The 26,392-nt window shown below is 35.3% G+C and overlaps 1 long non-coding RNA gene across 5 annotated transcripts in view; it reads right to left on the bottom strand.

The window, feature by feature from the left end:
* LOC147379598 (uncharacterized) overlaps positions 1-26,392 on the bottom strand; it is a 436,432-nt gene that overhangs the window by 94,248 nt on the left and 315,792 nt on the right. The window contains exon 4 of one of the 5 annotated variants that reach the window (XR_015162173.1): positions 7,268-8,628. The exons of the other annotated variants lie outside the window; for them this stretch is intronic. This is a non-coding gene — a long non-coding RNA (uncharacterized LOC147379598). Of the gene's footprint in view, positions 1-7,267; positions 8,629-26,392 lie in introns of those variants that run through there. 5 annotated transcript variants of the gene reach the window in all.

Genomic DNA, 26,392 nt, shown 5'->3' with positions numbered 1-26,392 from the left:
GAAACTCTGTGTCACCACTCCAGGACCTCACTTAGGACCTCCAGGACCTTAATGAGTTTTGATACAGAATTTGATATGCAGTAATCTATATATGAGCTGTAAACTTGACCTCTAATTCTCTTTTAATTTGATAAAATAACAGAGAAAGAAGACTAAATGAATACATTGTTTTAAGCATTTTACAGAAGTGAAGATTCCAAACTTTAATTTTCAAGTCTTTGATGCTGCAGGTTAATTTGGTGTTACTATTAGACTCATTGAATTGTTATTCTATTTAAATATTTGCTTCCAGCTTTGGGAACATACAAAGTGCCTATGTGGTAACTAGGGAATAGGTATCTTCTTAGAAAAAGCTAAACTCAAGACCTGAAACAGACAAAATAGACAAAGAAAGGGTGGAGAGAAAAGTGTTTCCTGAACACCTACTATGTTTTAAATTCTGTGCTAGTCCTTTTTACATGTATTATTTTATCTATAATAAAAATCTTAAGAGTATTATCTTCATTTTACCAAAGAAGAAGCTGAGATTTAGTAAGTTTATTTCATATGTCCCAAGTTACCAGCTAGTTAGTGGTAGAGCTGAAGGTAAAGATGAAATCTGTTTAATACCAAAGCTCTTTCCACATGGCAAGCTGCCTTGTGCCTACAATTTGTCTCTACGTTTTCTGCTTTATCCATTACTTTGCAGGTAGATGGAAACAGAGCTCCTTATCTCTTATATAAGTTCTTCTCTGGCTCAGTCTCTTTATCAAAAGGAGATTGTGCTCACTGGTCTATTAAGTTAACACATTTGGAATAATGCTTAACTCTTTACATCCTTTAGTGGCTAAGACTTTGCAGTCCCTTCCTCTATGTTACCTTTCATATGGAGAAACTTCCTTTTCCCTAGACTGGCTTTAGGGTAAACTGATCTGATAATTTCATTTTTTTTTTCCAGATTATTCAGAAGCTGCCTTATAAATTGTTGTTTGTTGCTAAGTCGTGTCTGACTCATTCCAGCCCTGGCTATATTTGCCTGTTGAGTTTAATAACTTCTTACAAACTTCTTCCTACCAAAGGGATCATGGAACTGTTAAGAGAATTGCTTGTTTGAGTTACTAGGTCAGGTTTTCTTTATTTCTTTATTTGTGTTAATCTCTACAGCTCCTCTTTTCCTTTAAGTTGTTGTTGTTCAGTCACTCAGTCGTGTCTGACTCTTTGCAACCCCATGGACTGCAGCACAATAGGCTTACCTATCTTTAACTGTCTCCCTGAGTTTGCTCAAACTCATGTCCATTGAGTCGGTGATGTCATCCAAGCATCTCAGCCTCTCTCATCCCCTTCTCCTCCTACTCTCATTCTTTCCCAGCATCAGGATCTTTTCCAGTGAATCAGCTCTTTATATCACGTGGCCAAAGTATTAGAGCTTCAGCTTCAGCATCAGTCCTTCTAATGAATATTCAGGGTTGATTTCCTTTAGGATTGACCAGTTTGATCTCCTTGCTGTCCAAGGGACTCTCAAGAGTCTTCTCTAGCACCACAATTCAAAAGCACCAATTCTTCGGTGCTCAGCCTTTTTTATGGTTCAACTCTCACATCTGTACATGACTACTAGAAAAATCATAGCTTTGACTATATGGACCTTTGTCGACAAAGTGATGTCTCTGCTTTTTTAATATGCTGTCTAGGTTTGCCTTATAAATAGAAATTACCAATTTTCAAGTCACCAGTATACACTAAAGTGAACTCTATTTTATAATTATACTGAACACCATGTAATATTTCATATCTGTATGCTGAAACACCAGCCACCACTTAAGCTACTTCACCTGCCATTTTTGGAAAGGTTTTCACTGATTTCACTTTAGAACTTGAGATCCTCCCCTGTCTCTTACGGCACACACCACTTTTATTCATATTTGCAGAGCACATGCCAGCCACACCATGGTGAATATACCAACATCATCCTTGCCCTCACAGAGCTTAAAATATAGGAAGGTAACCCCATATACTTATAACAAGTAAAGGTATAATTCCATTTATAATAAATGCTGTAAAAGAAAACTCTGATATTATGCATTATGTGGAGAAAAATAAAAATTCAATAACTGATGATGCATATGATACATACTTTTTTCCTGTTTACAAAATTCTATATAATGAGCTTCCTTGTTTAACCTAACACATGTCTCATACTTACTAGGATGTGCCAGAACCCAACTTGCACAAAGAAAGTTTATCTTTCTCAAAAGTTTACCATGAACAAAAATATGTGTAAACCTATATGAGGAAAACTAGAAAACTCTGATGAATGAAACCAAAGGGGAACTAAATAAATGTAAATATACTCTATGTTCAAGGACAAAAAGACACCATATTGTCAGTTCTTCCCAACTTACTCTATAGATACAATGAAATCTCAAAGAAAATTCCACCAATTTACTTGTATCCAGATACTGACAAACTGATTCTAAAGTTTATATGGAGAGGCAAAAGACCTAGAATAGACAACACAGTATTGAAGGAGAAAAACAAAGTTGGAGGACTGATGTTACCCAACTTTAGGACTCACTGTGAAGCTACAGTAGTTAAAACAGTGTGGTATTGGTGAAAGAATAGACAACTAGATCAATAGAACAGAGTCCAGAAATAGACCCCCATAAAGACAGTCAACTGTTCTTTGACAAAGGAGCAAAGACAATGTAATGGAGCAAGTTAGTCTCTTCAGCAAATGGTGCTGTAACAACTGGATCAGTTCAGTTCAGTTGCTCAGTCGTGTCCGACTCTTTGCGACCCCATGAATCACAGCACGCCAGGCCTCCCTGTCCATCACCAACTCCCAGAGTCTACCCAAACCCGTGTCCATCGAGTCAGTGATGCCATATCCAGTCATCTCATCCTCTGTCATCCACTTCTCCTCCTGCCCCCAATCCCTCCCAGCATGAGGATCTTTATGTAAAAAAGCAAAATCATAAAATTCCTAGAAGATAACAGGGGAAAACTTAGATGACTCTGGTTATTGTGATATCTTTTTAGATACAACACCAAAGGCATGATGCATGGAAGAAATAATTGCTAAGCCAGACTTCATTAAAATTAAAAACTTCTGCTCTGTGAAACAACCTCAAGAGAATAAGAAGACAAGCCATAGAATGGGAGGAAAATATTTGCAAAAGACATATCTGATAAAGGACTGTTACCCAAATTACATAAAGAACTCTTAAAACTCAACACTAAGAAAACAATCCAATTAAAAAATAGGCAAGATCTTAACAGACACCTCACCAAAGAAGATATATAGATGTCAAATAAGCATATGAAAAGATACTGCATATCATATGTCATCTGGAAAATGAATTTAAAACAATAAATTGTCAATACATAATTTTTAGCATGGCCAAAATCCAAAACACTGACACCACCAAATGCTGGTGGGATGCAAAGCAACTGGAACACTTGCTGGTGAGACTAAAAATGCTACAGCCACCTTGGAAGACAATTTGAAGGTTTCTTCAAAGCCCAACATACTCATGCATACAATTTAGCAATTGTACTCCTTGGTATTTATGCAAAAGAGTTGAAAACTTATGTCCACATGGAAACCTGTACACAGATGTTCATAGCAAATTTATTCATAATTGCCAAAACTTGAAAGCAACTAAGAAGTCCTTCAGTAGGTGAATGGATAAATTGTGGTATATGCAGACAATTAAATACTATTCAGTGCTAAAAAGAAATGAGCTATAAGCCATGAAAACATATGGAGGAAAGTTAAATGCATATTGCTAAGTGAAAGAAGCCAATCTGAAAAGGCTACACACTGTATTACTCCAACGATATGATGTTTTGAAAAAGGTAAAGCTATGGAGACAGTAAAATCATCAGCAGTTGACAAAAGGTAGAGGGTGAGGAGATAAATAGGTAGAACACAGGGGTTTTCAGTTTAATGAAAATATTCTGCATGGTACGATAGTGATGCATATATGTTATTAAGCATTTGTTCAAAATCAGAATGTATAAGAGGGGCCCTTAGGTAAAATGTGGACTTTGGGTAATTGTGATATGTCAGCAAATGTTTGGTGAGTGATGGAGGCTCCGCATGTATGGGAAATCTCTGTATCCCCCTCTCAGTTTTGTTGTGAATCTAAAACTGCTCTAAAAAATAAAGTCATAAAAGCAATCCATGTTTCTATATTGGTGAAGCAAAGATGTTTGGGGACAAAACCTGGAGAAGTACAGATTTCATTGAGTTTATAAAAGGGCTGCCTCTCTAATCCTCAAGCCAAAGAACCACTTAAGGATCTTTGGGTTTGATGAATTCTAATTAGAAGAACTGAATGTCAGATTGAGAAATATCCTTGAATTAACTAAGTCAAAAGGTCCAGCCTTTTAGCCTTTACAATTTTTAAGGGGAAAGATGGACAGTTGCCAGCCTTTTATTTTGCCAAGTGAGGAAGTTACATACAATCTACCATCTATTTAGCTGTGATCCCATAAATGAATAGGCATTTGGAAACAAAGAGGAAAAACAGCATCATCTCAGTATCAAGGACAGCCTCTCCTAAGCAAGGACAGGTATAAGTGTATAGCAATAGAAAGATAGATGCAAATATAAATATAGATTAAATGTTATAGCTACATAAATTTGTCTTTATTTTTCTCTTTTCATCTTAGGCTGGTCATAACTGGAGTTTAGAATACTCTGAACTGCTCCAAATGCTTCACAGGGGCAATGACTGACCAGTGCTACAAATCCGTGGTCACTGGGGCTGGAACCAGTACCCAGGTTGCTGGAGCCCACTTTAATGTTTCTTCTACTCACCATCTGCTTGGACTCTGGGAACATGGCAAAGTGCCCAAGATGGAAGGTAAGAGAAATCCTGGCCTACATATAGGATTTGGGACAACCCTGGGATCAGGGACATTCGTAGAAAAAAAAGAATAAAAATGGGAGGAACATTCTGAGGAAAGGAAATGGGTGCATTTTTAAGTTTGTAAGACCATTCTCCTCTTTCCACAGTCTTCCCCTCTCCACTGGGGAAAAAAGATTATGAAAACAATAAATCCTTGGTTAGGGTACTTTGTCAAGACCTAATATGTTCACAGAACTGGGTAGGGTGTTTTAATCTTCACATTCCTTTGAGGTAGCTCTTCTCTGATGAGACTAAAGCTCAGTGAGGAGAAGTAATCTACCTACAATCAGCAGCTGGAATTCACATCTAACTCAAGTTCATATACCCATTAACAATATGCCATATTGTCGCATATATTGCTACCCAGGAAAAAGGAAGTATTGTACTTGTTGAGTATCTACTTTGTGCCAAGTTCTGGATTTAGCATTTCTCAAAATTTGTTTCATGTATTCCTGACCTCAGTGCTATTTGTCATTTATTTCACAGATAAGGAAACCAAGGTTGAAGATTACTCAGAAAGAAAAACAAAACAAAACAATGATTTCAATTGGGCCCTGAAGTGGAGATTCATTAAGAAGCTAAAAATAAATATGCTTTTGTACTGAATTCAAATATGTATAACAGCAAATCAATAAAATCAGTATGTTATACTCTTAGTTACATTAGGACATTTTCATTAATTAATAGGTTGAATCATTTGAAATTGCCATTTTGTGGGTCAAACGTGGCTGAATATTGTGACTGCATATGGTTTGATCTAATATACATATCATTATTAAGTTTTACTACTCCAGAGTTCTCTGCCTCTGCCTAACCTTTTCAATAAATTAAGGACTAGCAAGTTAATAGGAAAAGTAATAATGATAATAAAAATAAAAATCTTAATAACACATTATCAACTATTTCATTGTTTTTAATTTTAATTATTATTTTTTATTGTGCTAAAAATATGTAAATAACATTTACTATCTTAACCATTTTAAGTGCACAGTTCAGTTGTGCTAAGTATGTTTGCAATATTGTGAAACAGATCTCCAGTACTTTTTCATCTTGCAAAACTGAAACTCTACACCCATTAAACAACTAGAAACCTTATGAGGGACCATGTGGGTGGTGGTATCAGATCAAAGGACTTTTCCAAAGGAGGTTATTCTGGAATTTTGTGTAAAATATTCTAAGTTTTAACGTTAGCTTAAAAAATAGCTTTGTTGAGATATAATTCAAATGCCATAAATTTATCCAATTAAAGTGTACAATATAATGTTTTTTAGTACACTCAGTGTACAGCCATCATCTCCATTTAGTTCCTGAATATTGTTACTACCCCAAAGGAGATCCTGTACCTATTAGACAGTCACTTTCCATTCTCCCCTCTTCCCAACTCCTAGTAACCATAATTCTACTTTCTGTTTCTATGAATTTGATTGCTTTGGATACCTCAGATTTATACCATTTTGGAGTGTGTAAAATCAGCCAGATGCCTCATGCATTTTATTTAACTCTGAAAAAATTCTATGAAGTACTATTATCCTCATTTATAACCTCAGAAATTAAAAAGATAGATATAAAGAAATTAAAAAGGTAGATATAAAGTCACATCTGAAACTAATCCACTACTACCTGTGTTCAAATTTATTATACCCAAATTGATAAGAATAATTTCTACCATAGAGAAGAGTTCCCATGTTTTTTATTATTGGGAGGTGGCAGTGGTGCTGTAGATTGCCAAACAGTCAAATAATGCAGCTCAAAAAATACCTGATTAATGACTGAGTGAATTATGTGACAGAATCCCTCCTTAATTAAAACTACTAATATGAAAGAATGAGAACTTGGAAAAGCTCATGGTAACATTATCCATGCAGAGAAGGTTTGGGGCTGATTTCTCTAAAACAGCAAAAAATTATAGAGATCACATACTGTGAGCTAAATTATACTAAAAAAATTGACAGATTCTTACATAAATATAAGATATCTTAAACTGGGGAAGAAAGGACTTAGGTGTAAGAGCAAAACAGCATTCAGATTTGGAATATCACTGATAAATTTAATTGAACTCTGGAGGAAATAGGATGTTTTAAAATGGGTTAGGGCTTCCCTGGTGGTTCAGTGGTTAAAAAAAAAATCCACCTCCCAATGCAGGAGACATGGGTTCAATCCCTGATCCTGGAAGATACCACATGCTGCAGAGCAACTTAGCCTGAGCACCACAACTACTGAGCCTGTGCTCTAGAGCCAGGGAGCAAGTACTGAGCCCATGTGCTCCAACTACGGAAGCCCATACACCCTAGAATCCTTTAGTCATTCAGTCATGTCCAACTCTTTGCAACCCCATGGACTGCAGCATGCCAGGCTTCTCTGTCCATCACCAACTCCTAGAGTTTACTCAAACTCACGTCCATCAAGTCAATGATGCCATCCAACCATCTCATCCTCTGTCATCCCCTTCTCCTCCCTCCTTCAATCTTTCCCAGCATCAGGGTCTTTTCCAATGAGTCAGTTCTTCGAATCAGGTGGCCAAAGTATTGGAGTTTCAGCTTCAACCTCAGCCCTTCAACATCAGTCCTTCCAATGAACACTCAGGACTGATCTCCTTTAGGATTAACTGGTTGGATCTCTTGCAGTTCAAGGGACTCTCAAGAGTCTACTAACGCATATATATGGAACTTAGAAAGAAGGTAACGATAACCCTGTATGCGAGACAGCAAAAGAGACACAGATGTATTGAACAGTCTTTTGGACTCTGTGGGAGAGGGTGAGGGTGGGGTGATATGGGAGAATGGCATTGAAATATGTAAAATATCATATGTGAAATGAATCGCCAGTCCAGGTTTGATGCATGATACAGGGTACTCAGGGCTGGTGCACTGGGATGACCCAGAGGGGTGGGATGGGGAGGGAGGAGGGAGGGGCTTTCAGGATGGGGAACACATGTACACTCATGGCGGATTCAAGTCAATGTATGGCAAAACCAATACAATATTGTAAAGTAAAATAAATAAATTAATCAATTAAAAAAAAAAAAAAGAGTCTTCTCCAACACCAGAGTTTAAAAGCATCAATTCTTGGGTGCTCAGCTTTCTTTATAGTCCAACTCTCACATCCATACACAACTACTGGAAAAACCATAGCCTTGACTAGACAGATCTTTGTTGGCAAAGTAATGTCTCAAAGTAATGTCAGCTTTTTAATATGCTGTCTAGGTTTGTTATAGCTTTCCTTCCAAGGAGCAAGCGTCTTTTAATTTCATGGCTGCAGTCACCATCTGCAGTGATTTTGGAGCTCAAAAAAATAAAGTCTGTCATTGTTTTCCATTGTTTCCCTATTTATTTGCCATGAGGTGATGGGACCAGATGCCATGATCTTAGTTTTCTGAATGTTGAGTTTTAAGTCAACTTTTTCACTCTCCTCTTTCACTTTCATCAAGTTTTAAGTCAACTTTTTCACTCTCCTCTTTCACTTTCATCTTTAGTTCTTCTTCACTCTCTGCCATAAGGGTGGTTTCATCTGCTGTGACACCATGGGCTATATACCCATGGAATTCTCCAGGCCAGAATACTGGAGTGGGTAGCTGTTCCCTTCTCCAGGGGATCTTCCCAACCCAGGAGTCAAACCCAGGTCTCCTGCATTGCAAGCAGATTCTTTACCAGCTGAAGTACCAGGGAAGCCCCCACAGCAAGAGAAGCCACTGCAATGAGAAGTCCTCGCACCACAACTACTGCAACTAAAGAAAATCCTGCAAAGCAACAAAGACAAAAATAAATAAATAAAATTATAAAGTGGGTTAAATGTTAGATGAAATATTATTTAGTGTGTTACTTAGTACATAAACAAGTAAGAGAAGCTGAGCGTGGAAGAACAAATGATGCCCTTATGTTTGTAGCACTTAAAAGGAATAACAATACTTGGTTAGAAGAAAACAGAAGCTTTGTGCTCACATTTCACTGTTTTTTTTTTCTAAACAGAAAGACAAAATTGGAGAAAACAGTTACATTAGAGATCTTGTCATTCATTAAATAAATGAAACATAACTGGAAGAGAGAGTGGCAAAATATTTGCATGAAAAAGCATCCGTATCATTATTTTATTGAAATAGGTTTGACTTTCAAACTGAGATCACATTTTTAAGAAATGTTTTTAATTTTAAAGAAAAATTACATGATAAATAAGTAATTCTTCCTGATTAAAGTAGGTATATATATTTATATTCCTAAGCTAATAAAAATGACCTTCTATATTACAGAGATACTAAAAATTACTTGTATTTTCACCTGTATTCCTTCCATTCTATGAATAAACAGCTTTGCTGATAGTTTTTTTGCATCAAAACTTTTCCAACAAAAACTTTTCTTTTACGGTGTGAAACTTTTCAAGAACTTAATATCTCTATACCCCAATATACTTAAAATTTTCTTCAGATATTTCACTTGAGTTTGAAGACAACCAAATTTTTTGCTCTGTGAATTTTGTGAAATCACTAATGACTAAATCCTTCTGAGATTTGTCAACTACAAATCTACTATTAAGTGTTTCTTTTTCCTTTTTGAAGAAAGAAATTTACTCAGTTCCGTTCAATGCAAATCATTTTGTCATCTTTCAAGGACAAAAGACTGATTGAATTATAGGTCTTACATAAGGAGTATAAGGACTGCAGGCTCCATACCACAGACTCAGCCATGATTTACACACAGACTGGGCTTCAGTAGGTATGTCCCACTTGCACCAACAATAAAGGACCTTGAGACATAGATTAAGGGACCATCTAGCACAAACCCAAGAAAACTCAGAAAGAAATAAAAGGCAAGCCCACTACAAATAAAAGGAAGAAACGTACTCTGGTGTATTTGATGCCAGGAAGAAATAATGTCATTTTGAAATTACAGGTAGATGTGTTCCCCTTTCCCCCACCCCCTCACACTCTTTTCGAGCACATTTTGGGGAGCTATGGAAAATGAATAGAAGAGACAAAAAAGTACTTTGCCCGGCAGGAATACAAAATTGTAAAAGCACAGACAGCACTACAGAGGCGCGCTGCCATTCACTCACAAAGAATTTTGTGCATGTAGATGGCTGATTAATTGCCGGCCTGCCTAGACGAAGCTGCAACAAGCCAGATACTGTCAGCATGCCATCGGTTACCATGGAAATGCACAAGGTTCCTGTTTCTAACAAACCCTTGAATACTGGATAGATTGTGCCATATGTAAATAAGGCAAATTAGTTTTCCTATATCTTCCAGACAAGGTTAGACGAAAAGAAAATATATCTGTTTAAACATACTCTCTAACCTCTTAGATGTTATGAAAGAGAAAGAGGGGCTTCTTTCTTAGGAAAACTGAACTCAGATTGTTAAAACTGAAAGGCACTTGGGGAATACAACCAAAAAATACAAAATGCATTGTCCATTTATAAGGAAGAACTTCAAAGTCAGCCATGCAAAGGTTTATTTATTAGACTTTTGTAACCAGAAGTTGTATTTTTTGCCCTGTTCTTTACAAAATTATAAAATGTCAAGCAGTTACTTTTATGGTTTTGGATTAGAAATTTTATATTCTTGTCATAAGATTTTTACTTATTGCATAATCCCTAGACTTCATTAGGCTGAATACCAAGTCACAAACCACCATAATTTAAAATATTTACCTCCACTACTAGGGACACTTACTTTTGCATTACATTAGTTAGGATTACTTTTTTTAAACAGCTTTTGCCAGCACTATGAGACTTTATAACTTCTTGCCATGTAGCAATAATAATTTATAATTAACCAAATCTGAGGTGATTTCAAAAAAGCTTATATAATTATCATTAAGATCTTTTAAAGTACATAGTGACGAATTCCTTCATGACACAGGACTACTCTGATAGCTATGTACAATTATATATTTTTGAAATTTAATCTGTTTAAATAGCAAGAATGCCAAAAAGTGCTGGAGTACTTTTCATAACATCTCTAAATAATTTTAAAATGTGGATTTCTCAAAATGTTATATCATCTCTATTATTGCCTCAATTTTAAATACATAATTTTTTCTTTATTTTAATCAGATTTTCTAAGGATACTTGTATATGAAATTTTCACATTTAAACTCAAATATTCATATGGTATTCAAGTAACCTACAATATATGAACATCAATGATATCTATAATTATCCAAATTATCCTTGAATTATCCTTAAACCTAAATCAATGTGCCTCTCCCCTTTCTGGGTAAAGGTAAGAAAATTTATTTTCTATCAAATGATCCATGTATTAGATATGCCCAGAATTTCAACTTGATTATAATATGTTATATAATATATAACATATATGTTAGCCCATGTTTTAGAATTCAGAGGTGAAATCTACCTGAAGACCCCCAAACTTTAACATGAATTCCTATAACTGAATATTATCCAAGAAAAATTTTTAAAAGGTATTATCTTATGCTTTTATTTTTATGTAAATAATATGCTACATGAAACTACCAAAAATATTGACTTCTAGTATTGTCCTATTTGACGTATTTTCCCCAGCAAAAAAAAAAAAAAATACACTCCTTATACTCTTCAATAATAATTCATGTCCAGAGTGATGGGTTTCATGAAAATTTCTAAACAAGTTTATGTCACAGTAAAGAAGTAATTAAAGAAAACTATCTGAATAATTCTGGCTAGAACAAGTGCCCATGCCTGAAAATAACATGATTTTTCTTTCTGTTTTTTATTTTGTTTTACATATGAAGGGCCAAACAGGGTTGTCATACATTTCGGGTCAGTCCATCCCTTATGCAATGAAATAGAGGACCTAGAGATAACTTTCCTTTTTATCCTTTTTTCCTCCTTTAAACCAGAAAAATAATTAAAAGCATAAGGATTTCTTGCATGGTCATATGACAGTGCCCACTTTTCTTATTAGAAATCTTTCCAAGTTCTTTAATTGTGAGCATGTATGTTTGAGGACTTAAATAGTAATCTAATCCTAGAAATCAAAAAGTTTCACAAAGGTTAAGTGGCCAAATTTATCTTTTTCAAGTGCTATTATTGGAGAAGGAAATGGCAACCCACTTCAGTACTCTTGCCTGGAAAATCCCATGGAAGGAGGAGCCTGGTAGGCTACAGTCCATGGGTTCACAAAGAGTTGGACACAACTGAGTGACTTCACTTTCTTTCTTTCTTTATATAGGGGAAAAAAATCCATCTTCCCAGTTATAAGACACATATGGTATATGTTCCAGGAACATGTTAGAAACAATGAGATTGACTCTGTCCATGTTTTTAACTCTGTACCTTAGAATTCATAATTTGCAAACTGTATGCTTTAAGTTGAAAGATAAACATTGAGATTGCTTAAATACGGTAAAGTAGGAATATTATACTCTGACAGATCACCAGAATGGTATTAAGCACAGAATAGTCAATAAAAGAACAGATCTTGTAATCACTGTGAGGAGGATAAATGCTTTCTAGGAGAAACATACACATTTGCTACTTTTAAGAGGCAGCATTAAAGTGTGGAAAGAACATTCAATTGTTCATTCACTGAGTTTTAATATACCCCACTTATCAGGCATAGTAAGGCCCCTGCCTTCATGGAGCTAATACTCTAGTAGGGGTAGAGATAAACCAGGGGAAAAAAATCAGAGTTCTAAACTTCGCTTTTTTCCTCAAATCCTAAATTGCTTTTATTGTATCAGCCTTATGATATAAATCATATTCTCTTTATATATAGTTTAGTTACTTCTGTATATCTTTCTTCTCTATTACCGCAAAAATTTCCTATGAGCATCAAATATGGTCTGGATCTTTTTCATCTTTGAATCTTCCACCATGTTTAATATATAATAGGCTCTCCAATGATATATTTTTTTGAATAAGTGGATACATAACTCTCCTGGTCACTTGTAGTATAATTTTAGGCAATGCACCTGACTCTAGGAGTTTTTGGCTTTTTCACTTGTAAATAGAAGTGTTAAAATGAAACATCTTTAAGGTTACATTTTTTAATTCTATAGTATTACTTGCGGCTATATGTCAGGAAAAAGGTTTATTATTCTACTGGCTTAGGAAATGTTCATCCTCAAACTTATATTAATATTAGTCTAAAAATTTGTTCTTTCTCTTTTGGCTATCATTTTTTAAGAATAATTTTTAAAATATAATCATTTTATTTTTCATAGAAAATTATACCTAGATCTGATATTAAATCCTAACTCAAGATGTTGCTTCTTACTTGTCTGATGTACAAAACAGGCAGGAAAATCATGGACAGGTAAAAAAGTCAGTTTTTGAAGTGTTAAATCAAGTGAATGAAGTAAGGCAGAAGTAATACTTTCTGCAACAAAAGAAAAAACTCCGTTCCCCTAAATTCCACACACAGACGGCTGCTTGTCCCAAGCTCACAGATAATTTACAAACAGTGGGTGATGTGCTATAAAGGAAATGACTCAATGGCCCATCCATAATTTAAATATGTGACAAAATGTTTAAACATTTCAAACAATGGTAAAACACTAGAGACTTAACAGTTTGTTAAGCAAGTGTGGAACATTTTTTTCTAGTTTATTAGCTTCATTTTGCACCAGCCCAAACACCATCCAGCATTTGATTCTTCCTGAGATGCAGTATGTAATCTTCCAGTGGACATCTCATCGGAAAATAAGGAGAATAGCCATCTTTGAGAATAGCCTGGCCAATGTCTATGTACCAAATGCTAATGTATATAATTGAAAAAATCAGAAATTCAAGGTCTAACTCAAGATTTTCATCTATCCATGGGAAATACTTCATTCATTTCCTTATCAGCACAATGGCAGCCCCAATCTCCATACATCAGCATTTTGAAATAAAACTTCAGATTATTTTTGTGTTGACATTTCTGTAACCTATATCTTTGTAGACACAAAATGAAGTGTTTTTAGTGCACCATGGTTATAAATAAGACCCAACCTTCAGTTAAACACCTATAATTTGACTGATTCTCACAAAACATAGCAAAAAGAAAAACAAATGAATGTTACTTGCTTTTCTATTTGCTCAAAACAAAAACTGAGGCATGAAAAAGATGCATTTAGTCAACTGTTGAGGTTATATAACCTCAACTAGGCAGACCCTTAATAGGGTAGATTTTCGAGGGAGGCAGAGACTGACAGAATTCTAAATAAATTAATTAAGGTGAAAAAGGAAGCAATAACAACTAAAATTAGGACCTAAGGTATAACAACAAAAAAATAAAATTCTAAGTAAAAATTGGTGCTATTTTTCTATTATAAAGGGAAACTCATTTGCAAATGCACATGCTTACCTCAAATAAATGAAATGTTTGGTGGTTATCTTTAGCTGGATTTTGCACACTGCTTCAGACTGAAATATATGTTGGAACCTAAAACTGATTTGTTCCACGTAAATCGCATTTAAAACTTTTTCAACTAAAGATATTGTGAATAAAGCTATTAACTGGGGGATAAGCTCTTTCTTTAGACCTCTGAACCTGTTAAATCTTTGATAATATTAGATTTTTTTTCTTTCTCTCTATGCAAAATAGGAAAAGCAAGGAATCACTTTTTTTCCATTTGAAAGGGGATGCAAACCCAATTCAAAATTTATTATTATTATCAATCTAAACTTAAATGAACCTTCCTCCCTTCCTCCGTTTGCCCTTGAACCATGTCTCAGGACCAGCTGACTGAGTAGGCAGATTTTCTCCAAGGGTTCCTTAATTGGATATTTTCTCTATATTCTAAATATACTTGTCTATATTTAATGGCAAAGAACCCTAGTAACATGTCAATATTTTGAAACACTTGGCCCTGAAAATATTCTTAGAGTGTTAATTTCATATAAGAGCCAAATGCTTTGTCTCCTTTCTTACTATATAGAATATATATATTATAACATTGTGTCCTAACGTTAATCCATAAGGTTAGCTTGGTTTAAATTATTACATAAATATTGTTACTTACTCATTGACATGACATGTGGACTCTCAGAATCTCCTGTATAACTGAGAAACCTAAAAACCCCTTCATTTTATTGGCAGGCCAATTACCCTATATATTTTCATCACTTTGGGCCCACTCACTCCAGCTGGGCTATCTGTTCTGCATATGATAGTTATCTGGAAATCTGAAAAACAGACTAGAGAAGAATTCTTTTTTTTGCTCAGAGTGTAATATAAATGCATAATTAGTGGGACTTATATTTTGATGTATACTGAAAACATTTCAGCATTTCCAGAACTTTCATACTCTAGTGTTCTCCCCTCCAAATTATACATCAGTGATGTCTGCAAGACCAAAAATAATATTTGGACTTGATCAATTCTGTCAACAAATGAAGTATGCAATACTTAAATATTCTGACTTCATTAGAGTTTGCTTTATAAGCAATTATAGTTATAAACATACTGGGTGAGGAGGGGAAACCCATTCAACCAGATTCTCACTGTAATGCAGATAACTGAGTAGGCATTTCAATATTTTCCTTATCCATATCTTAAGATCTTTGATAAATCTTCAATTTATGTACTCCATCTGATGACACAGATATGCTGCTAGAAACTTAGTTTGGGTCACTCCCTCATGACAAGAGTCAAATTTGTAGAAGGTGCTTCATAATCATTGATTTATTTACCTCTCAAGACATGTCTAAGAGTTAACTACAAATTACCCTGGCCCGTTAAGACACATTACATCTGTGAATATTATAAAATTCACTATATTTTGAATAGTGAATTATGAAATAATTGTACTCACCATACTAAAAGGTCCATGCAGGCATTTCTAGGTATAGTATAGTACAGAGAATATTTTTTTTCATGAGTTAGATATAAGAGATTTTTAAGCAAAAATCACAATAAACCTTCTAGTCTCACTTTTAAACTCCAATATATGGACAGGGAGGCCTGGCATGCTGTGATTCATGGGGTCACAAAGAGTTGGACATGACTGACCGATTGAACTGAACTGATATATATTATTTCAAAAGCTTTAATATAAACCTTCTAATACTATCAAGTGCTATCATCATCTATTCTAATTTAGTTTCAACCTATGGCATGTTCCCAAAGGCCATACTTGTGATGATGCTCTCCTGCAAATAACTTAGTCCCCATGAGTTGATGCTGGCTTGGCTGACAATTTTCATTTTCTGTGCTGCAGTTATCTTTTTTGAACAAGAGTGTCATGTAATTGGGAAGGTATACAAGCAAGTCACAAAACAAAAACATCTTACAAGTCAACATTCACCAAACATCACCAAACATCATCTTACAGTCAAACATCACCAAATAAGCACTGTATGAACTGGACCCATCTATATATATTTTATTTTCTCTCTTCTTTCTTCTCTCCCTCTCCCCCATATCTCTTTGTTACTAAGCAAATCACTGTACCTTCAGCATGAACATCTTCAACTATGAAGAGTCATAAGAACCCTCCACTTGCCCATACCCACACTCTGTACTCCTTGGAGTCATAGAAGACATTCAATTCCAGACTCCACCAATTTCTTGTTATATGACTTTAAGGTAAATCACTGTCTTGAACCTTCTGAGTCTCAATATTCTCATCCACAGAACAAAATTAACAGTGATATTTGTCTCATCTACCTCACAGAACTGTTAAACGAGTATTGAAAAATATATATATGAAAACTTGTTTTGAAAAGTATAACTGTACAGTTATTGTAATAGAGACATGATGAAGGAAAAGTTACTCTAAAGTTGAAATATTCAGAGTAACATTTAGGGCCATATTATATTTAAGAGAAATTATTTTATATTTCATAAAACATTTTATTTTATTAATAAACTATATATGATTTTACTTTATCTTATATATAAGTATTTATATTGATTTATATAAATGATGTTTGTTTATTGGTTAAATAGTACTTAATTTGTTAATTTAAAACATGTATAGTTTTCAATGAGATAAATTAGAAAATTCTGATAGAAATGTTTCCAGAATCTGCTGAGTCATTGATATAGAATTATTTGTTACACTCAATGTAAAATGATACCAATTGTATACAATTTCCCTTTCAGAAATTCATTAACTGTACTCTCAGTTTTCCTATATTCTCTCAGGATATTATTAATTTGAGTACTGATGATCTAGTATTTTATTTATTAATGATCTAGTATTTAACCATATATTGAATACACAGACATGCCCACTAAAATGATACAGATTTTTTTTATTCATCCTGGCTCTATGTTTGAGATTTTAAAATAGATTCTTTACTTCCACTTTCATATTACTGGGCACTTCAACCCATCTTACTTATCAAGAGCAACATAATATTAATTTAAATGACAACCAAAATGCTTGATCCACAATTTCACTTCTCTCCTTAACATTCTTGATTTCTGCTGGCCCTATACTCAGACAATAGTTGTACATGTATTTATTATTAACAATTTTCCCTTCATAAGGGACCACTTAATTACCAATCTGACACTCAAAACACTTCTATACAGCAGCAGTGTGCTTTGGAACAACTAGAGGCAAAGGCATCAGTTGCTGCTTTCAACAAACACAAGAAATTTTAGATAATTTCAGGTACTTGATCCTCTTTATCCTGGAAAGGTATGTGTCTGTGCATTACATATTAGCTACGAAAGTGTGCACTGCAAACTATAGATTCTAAGACTTTGTGTGGGAGAAACACTACCATGGTCCCTTCAAAGGGAAGTGAAAAATTTGACACATGGGTCAATTACTAGGTAAAGAACCCTCTGCATTACCTAATAGGTAACATACAATGGAAACGGTTTTTTAAAAATCTGTAGATTCCTTTTTGTTGACAACCATGCTGTACTTGTTGAAAGAAGCCTTGGTTTATTTATTAAAATGAAAATTTATGTCATCAGAACATATCCCATCATTTAGCCTCCATTCCTGTGAGCTCAAAATTAAAAACAAACCAAACAAAAACAAAAGCCAACAGCAAGCTTTAACTAAAAGATAAATCTATGACCATTTTTCCAGCTTTTGCTTATATGCCACTATGCTCAATATTTTTCTTTTAAGAATCAATGATCCAGTTGAGTCTTGATTTCAACTTAAGGCCATCCATTAGAGAAAGTTAAGGAGCCTGAAAAGGGTCAGCCTTTTCTGCGTCTATTAAGTCTAGGTAGCTTTTGTCTCTAATGGAATCCTTCTGATAATTATTTCATACTTCTGGCAAATCTTGATGGACTCCATTCACCTCAATGCTACCTCTGCAGATCATTCAAGAGCTTCTATTAGGACATCTTAGAGAAACCTCCTTTTTTTGCTTTATACTCAAATAAAGGAAGTAAAAAACTAAACTTCAAGAGGGGCTATGCTTTTCAGTGTAATCATAATACTTTCCAGTCTGAACAAGAGGCATCAGCTGTTCTTTCTCTTTTGAAAGCATTTTGACCAGGTGGAAGAATTTTAAACATATACAGAGCATACATATACACAGCATACATATACACTGATCTCACTCAAAACCATAGAAAATATTTTCATATTTATATGTATATGGATTTTTTCACTCTTAAAATTTAGAGAAGCTGAGTTCTCTCTTTCAATGACAACACTTTTCAATGGGAAAAATGATATATCTGATCAATAATTGAGAAAATAAATGACCGTTAACTGCTGAGATTAAACAAAAAGCCAGATTACAATCTCGGACAATGTATAATAAACTCCTTTTAAAATACAGATTTCCTTTCTGATTGTTTTTTGCTTAGTTACTTACAAACACCAACTTTAATTCCCTAGATGTAGAAAACAGCTAGATGACAGATTAAAGCTAGATGACAGATGAAAGCTGGCTGAAGATTAAGAATTTGCTGTGAACTTTACACAGAGCAGCTAATAGTCACTTAAGGAATCAAGTGCTGAATGTATTAGATGATTCTGACTGCCACTTCTTTACTCAGTCAGTCAGTCAGTTCAGTCGCTCAGTCGTGTCCGACTCTTTGAGACCCCATGAATCGCAGCACGCCAGGCCTCCCTGTCCATCACCAGCTCCTGGAGTTCACTGAGACCCACGTCCATCGAGTCAGTGATGCCATCCAGCCATCTCATCCTCTGTCATCCGCTTCTCCTCCTGCCCCCAATTCCGCCCAGCATCAGAGTCTTTTCCAATGAGTCAACTCTTTGCATGAGGTGGTCAAAGTTCTGGAGTTTCAGCTTTAACATCCTACTCTAAATGGAACTCTGGGTCTACTTAGAGCAGGATGGTTTCTCATAAACCCAGGAAGACCTGTCCACTGCAGAGACAGAGGGAGGGGCTCTTTTCTGGTGTCTGATCATGGTGCAGCCAACACCAGCCAACATTCGCTCAGTGCCTTCTACCTAACAGCTTCCACAAAGGATTTAAGATGGCTCCAGACAAAAATATAATGAGATTACTGTATTTACTAGAGAAAGGTAAGACAAAAGGGAAATAAAGATTGAAAAATAGTTAAGGCCAGGGGTGACATGCTCATTCAGAAATACATATCCCATTTCACCTGAGTCACTGGCGCTAGTGTAAAGAACTCACCTGCCAATGCAGGAGACATAAGAGATGTAGGTTTGATTCCCTGAAGAAGGACCTGGCAACCTACTCCAGTATTCCTGCATGGAGAATCCCATGGACAGAGGAGCCTGGCGGGATATGGTCCATAGGGTGGCAAAGAGTCAGACTCGACTGAAGCAGCTTAGCAAGCACACACCAGGCATGGTTAAGTACAAGATTCACAATAACTTTAAGGGGAAAGGCAGGACATCCTTTTAATAAAGTGCCCGCTGCTGCTGCTGCTGCTGCTGCTGCTGCTGCTGCGTCGCTTCAGTCGTGTCCAACTCTGTGCGACCCCATAGACGGCAGCCCACCAGGCTCCCCCGTCCCTGGGGTTCTCCAGGCAAGAACACTGGAGTGGGTTGCCGTTTCCTTCTCCAGTGCATGAAAGTGAAAAGTGAAAGTGAAGTTGCTCAGTCATGTCCGACTCTTTGCGACCCCATGGACTGCAGCCTACCAGGCTCCTCCATCCATGGGATTTTCCAGGCAAGAAAGAGTACTGGAGTGGGGTGCCATTGTTACCTTTTTCTTATTACCATCATTTTCTTATGTTAATTACATAATAAAATACACATATATTATATATACATATATGATGAAACACATATACAATATACTAAAAATACAAAAACAAAAAGTTATTTTTGTAATGCCAAAATATCAGTGAAATCAGTATCTACATCCCACAATATAAACATGAGATTTGGCTTTTGAGGACACACAAAAGGGACTATTCTGGGGCTACTTTTTAAAATATTAACATTCTATCTATTAAAGTCACACAATCATAAACTTCATTTTTCCTTAAGATTTTAAACTTGACTTATCTTAATTTTCTGTTGATATATCCTTATCACTTTTAAAAGTATTTAATAACTTGAATAAAACTCCCTTAAGCTTTATAGCATTCGTAAACTTTTGATATTTTATATGTTGAAGATGAAATTAACATTTTAAATACTTCAACTGTTTAAAAAAAATCTCCTCTAATACTTAACTTTTTAAAATCTATTATATCAAACCTTTAAATATGACAAATCTTAAATTTTCTTAAACTTCCAATAATATTATAATCTTAATAAAATTCTTTTACTTTCAAATCAAAACTAAAATTTTTAATAATTTGATATATTTTAAATGGGAACTATTTAAATGGGAACTATTTAAGCTAAGCTACTGGATACATTAGAGTGGTCAATGAACTTCTAATATTCCAACTTAACTAAATATTATATGAAAGTAAAAAGTAAACTATCAATATTTACAGGTGATTTTCAAATTTATAGAAAAACACTAACACTGTGTGTTACATTTCTGTTACATTAAAAATTTTCTCTATATTTAATAAAATTTAAATCTAAATCCTAATTAAATTAATTATAGTCAAGTCTAAGTTTAAATGAAAAGAAATTTTGCTGCTGGCACACAATTATATCTGAGATGATTTTGGTATTTCCTCATTAACTTTTATATTGATCAGCAATTATTATTAAGACTTGAAATTTTAAGTTGTAGATATGTTTTAAATTATATATGCATGCGATTGTATTATACATATTGTTTTATAGACTTTTAAAATTTTGCAATAGTTATAAACTACAGGAAGTTGCAAAAGTAGTACAAAATTTCCCAGCTTCCCCCAATGGCTGAGAACTTCCCTGGTGGCTCAGATGGTAAAGAATCTGCCTGCAATGTAGAAGACCTGGATTCAACCCTGGCTCGGGAAGATTCCCTGGAGTAGGCAATGGCTACCCACTTGAGTATTCTTCTGTGGAGAATCCCATGGACAGAGGAGCCAATGGTTACATCTTTCATAAATGTAATACAGTAGCTAAAACATGAAACTGACATTTGTGTGTATGTGTGTGCTCAGTCTGTCCAATCCTTTGAGATCCTATAGACTGTAGCCCAACATATTCCTCTGTCCATGGAATTCTCCATGCAAGAATACCAGAGTGGGTTGCCATTTCAATTCCAGGGGATCTTCCCAACTCAGAGATTGAACCCATATCTCTTAAGTCTCCTACATTGGTAGGTAGATTCTTTACCATTGCACTACCTGGGGAGCCCATGACATTTGTACAATACCGCTAACTATATTTTGCTTTGTTGAGAATTTACAAAGTTCTACCTGTGTATGTGCACATACACACAAACACACCTGTATAGACTTTTGTGCATTTTAATCCCATGTATATATTTATGTGACTACCACCATAACCTTATACAAACCCGTTTCATTACATAAAACTCCCCTGTGGAAATCTTTTACAGTCTACCCCTTCATTACCACCTTCCTCATCCTTATCCCTAGGCAACTACTAATTTGTTTTATCTATCTGCTATTGTGAGAATTATATACAGTTGATTAATGTTATTCATGGTATTGTTCTATAAAGTCACTGCAAATACTAACGTGCAAATATTAAATAATATCTCTCGGGGGAAGTTAGTGTGAAATTCTTGTGGGCCTCTGGTAACATTTTCATTAATCAACCAATACACAGTCTCCTATAAATGAAGTCATATAGTATGTAACTGAGATTTTTTTTTTCCACTCAGTATAATGTCCTTGAGATCTGTCCAAGTTATCACATATAGCAAATCAGGTTTTTTTTTCAACTTTCTATTTTAAAATAATTATAGATTTACAAGATGTTAGGTAAGTATTACACAGAGGTATTGTATACATTTCCCCCAATGGTAACATCTTAGATAACTACAGTGCTATATTAAAACCAGGAAACTGGTATTGGTGAAATCCACAGATCTTATAATCAGATTTCACCAATCTTACATATACTCATTTGCACTCCTGTGTTTGTATCTGTGTGTAGCCTATGTAATTATAACACATATGTAGATTCATGTAATCTATACCACGGTCAAGATTCAGAACTATCCATCATCATGAAGATCCCAGTGTTAACCCTTTACAGTCACATCCTTCCCTATTCCACCTCATCTCTAACCTCTGGTAACCATTAATTTGATCTTCATCTCTATAATTTTTCATTTTGAAAATGTTAAATGGAATCATGCATGTGCAACCTTTTGAGAGTGGCTTTTATCATTCAGCATAATTCCCTTGAGATTCATCCAAATTGTTACATACATCAATAATATATTCCTTTATATAGCTGAGTAGTATTCCAGAATGGATATACCACAATTTATTTTTATCTTTCATCCACTAAAGATTGTTTGGGTTGTTTCTATGAATCATCATTCATAAAGTTTTTGTGTGGCCTTAAGTTTTCCTTTCTCTGGGATAAATGCTCCAAAATGTGATTGCTGGGTTATACAGTAAGAACATGATTAGCTGTTTTTTTTTTTTTTTGGAAGAAACTGCTGAACAAGACTTGGGAATGACTGCACCATCTCACATTCCAGTTAGCGATATACAAGTTATTCAGTTTTTTCATGTCCTCACTAACATCTGATATTATCAGTTTTCATTTGTCCATTCTGATGCATGTGGTGGTTTTCATTTGTATTTTCTTAATGGTTAATAACGTTGAACAATTTTCATGTGTTCATTTATCATCTATATCTCTTCTTTGATGGAAGTTTTATTTATGTCTTTTACCCAAGTTCTAGCCAGATTTTTGGTCTTTTTATCCTTTATTTTGAGCTGAGTTTTAAGAATTCTTCATATATTTTAGATTCAAGCCCTTTGTTACATATGTGGTTTGCAGTTCTTTCTCCTGGCCTTTAGGTTATCCTTTCAGCCCTTAAGTGAGGTCTTCTACAGAGCAACAATTTTTAATTTTGATGAAGTCCAAACTGTCATTTTTTTCTTTTATGGATCATCTTTAGAGTTTCATACATTAGAACTGTTTGCCCATCCCTAAGTTCCAAAGACTTTCTCCTATGTTTTCTTCTCTATGTTTCCTAGTTTTACACTTTACATTTAAATCTATGATCCATTACAAAATAATTTTTTATAAAATGCAATATGTCAAGATTTTACCTGTTTTATTTCACATTTTGCCTGATGTTCAATTGCTTTAGCATCATTTGTTCAAAAGACTATTCTTCCTTCATTGAATTACTTTTGCATCTTTGTCACAAATCAGTTGGACATATTTGTGTGGGACTATTTCCAGGTTCTCTATTTTTTCATACACAGTTTGTTCAGTCAAAAATATATTATGAACCTGTTCCCACAAAATATTTTCAATATCACTTTCCCTAAAGTAAATAGTAAATATCACTATTCCCTAAAGTTCTACCCTAAAGCATGGGTAGAACATACTATAATTTTTTAAATCACTACCATTTTGGACATTTAAATTAATTTGGAATTTTTTTGTAATATAAACCACCCTGTAATGGTTTATATCACCATCTTTGCATGTATCATAGATCATATTGTATCATAATCTTTGCATGTATCCATGATACATGAGTTTGAGCAAGATCTGGGAAATGGTGAAGGACAAGGAAGCCCAGCATGCTGCCGTCTATGGGGTCAAAAAGAGTTGGACACAACTGAGCAGTTGAACAACCATGATAATTTCTTAGGATTACTACAGGCAAGCTGTCACATCAAAGGTATGCACATTTTTTAGACAATGAACTCCTTTGGAAAATGATAGAACTCAAGTCAAAGCTATGGTTTTTCCAGTAGTCATGTATGGATGTGAGAGTTGGACTATAATGAAAGCTGAGTGCCAAAGAATTGATGCTTTTGAACTGTGGTGCTGGAGAAGACTCTTGAGAGTCCCTTGGACTGCAAGGAGATCAAACCAGTCAATTCTAGTGGAAATCAACCCTGAATATTCATTGAAACTACTCAATGACATGAATTTGAGCAATCTCCAGGAGATAGTAGTCCATGGGGTCACAAAGAATCGGACACAACTGAGCAACTGAACAACAACAAATGCTTAAAAACATATGTATGTGTGTAAGACAAAAAGGTAAAAAGGGAGAAAAGGTGAATGGAGTAGGACACCTTGAAGCTATTCACTGCAATTCATGCAAGATTCATGGCTTTTCAAGTTTGTTGAAAATCAAAGACTGAATCAGGTTTCTCAGAGTGATCTGCTGCGGGGTGAAGGGGAACTTCTATCTCCTCCCCTGATATTCATATAATTGCTTAAATGCCACTATCTCCTCCCCTTATATACTATCATATAATTGATTAAATGCCACATACTCCACAGAGAAACCTGGATATATGTGTCTCAGGAAGTCAAGTTTGAAAGTAGATTGAGTAGAATTCATTACTTACAGTCAATATTTTAACTCAAAGAACATTTAACTAGCCTTGTAAAGGGCACCTGCCCGATATTAATACAAGATGTCTCCAAGAGGCAGTCACAAAGTTGAACAGGAAAAAAGGGGAGAGAAAGATGACTCTTGGCTCTACACAAGTGAAAAAGCCTCTTGAGAATATAATACCTACATGGGACTAAAGTCGTCTCAGACAGGTGGAATGTGGGAAATGGCATTTTAGAGACAGGCAAAGGTGTGATCCCCAAAATGAGCATGCACCTGGGTCACTCCATGAGTGCGCATGTGTTGGGGGGATGGAAATAATTTTGGAAAGATGGGATCAAAGCATAAACTGGAATCTTGAGTAGAGCAGGTGGGTCATGTTGAAATTGGGAAGCTTTTGAAGTTTTGACATGGGAACAGGTGATCAGAGCTGTCCTTTAGAAAGATAACTGTGACTATAATATTTGAACAGCCTAGCGTGGGAGAAAGACCACAGGCAAGTCAGCTGAGGAAGCTACTACCTAAGTCTAGGAAGAAGAAATTCAGCTCTGAACTCAGACAGAAGCAGTGGGGAAATACTAAAACTGGTGAACCTACACTCCTAGATTCACTTGTAGATGATCTCACGGAAGTTTAGGGGAATAATATTTGCCTCCAGGGAAGAGGCAAGTGCGTCATTGCTTGGATCAATGGAATCAATGTGGTTGACAGCAAGGACTCTAGAGCCAAAATGCCTGGGTTGTCATCCCAGAACTTGCAGTTACTATATAACCGCTAGTAAGGAACTTCTTTGTGCCTTGGTTTTCTCAACTGTAAAATGGGAATGGTAACAGTATCCATTTCCAGTTCTTTTGTGGGTATTAAATTAATATATGTCAAGTGCACACACATGTTGTTTACCATTACTCCTTTTGTTATTATCATTATTTTTGAGCTGCTTGAAGAAAAGAAATTTGTGACTGCATTTGCCTGACAAGATCCTCTCGTCTGTAAAAAAGGAAGGAACTATAGGAGATAGTGAACGAGAGGGAAGCCTGGTGTCCATGGGCTGCAAAGAGCCGGACATGACTGAGCAACTGAACAACAAATGTGAGCAGAGGAAGTATCTGACAACAGTGCTTCTCCCATTCTAATGAGCAAGCCTATTACCTGGGGATCCTGTTAAAATGCAGATTCTGAGTCAGTGGATATGGGGTGGGGCCTGAGATTCCCCATTTCTAACAATATCTCAGCTGCTGTGAAAGGATCTGACAGCTCCTTCACTGCTTTATCGACTTCTCTTTCCTTCTTACCAGCTGGCTTATCTTGAACTTTGGATATTAGGGGTATTTCTAGCACTTAATGTCATAACACTGTTTTCAGAGAGATTTTCCTTCATACAATAATAATTACAAAATGATTCTTATGATATATGCCAAGTGCTTATATTCTTTATCTCAGATTCTCAGAGCAAATCTTGTAAGGATAAGGTGCTATCAAGCTCATTTTACTGATGAAAAAACATAAAGAGTCTAAGTAACATGTTTGAGGTCATATAGCTCAAAAGGGCAGACCTAGGACTCAAATTCAGGGTGTGTGACACCCAGTCTTGGGCTCTTCTCTGACATTTTTCTATTTTCCAGGGGATATGCCTTCCATGGACACTCCAGAGGGCAGAAGCAGTAGAAATCAGAAAGGAAAGAGCCAAAGGATGTGTAGTTATTCAGGTCTCCAGCCCATCTGTTTTATGGAGGTCTCATCATCTTGTAAAT

This window comes from Bos grunniens, chromosome 1, assembly GCF_055505025.1.
Source record: "Bos grunniens cultivar Pamir isolate PY7600 chromosome 1, Bosgru_T2T1.0, whole genome shotgun sequence".
Classification (NCBI taxonomy): Eukaryota; Metazoa; Chordata; class Mammalia; order Artiodactyla; family Bovidae; genus Bos; species Bos grunniens.
Note: the sequence above shows the minus strand (reverse complement) of the source record. Positions and strands in the feature narration are given on the sequence as shown.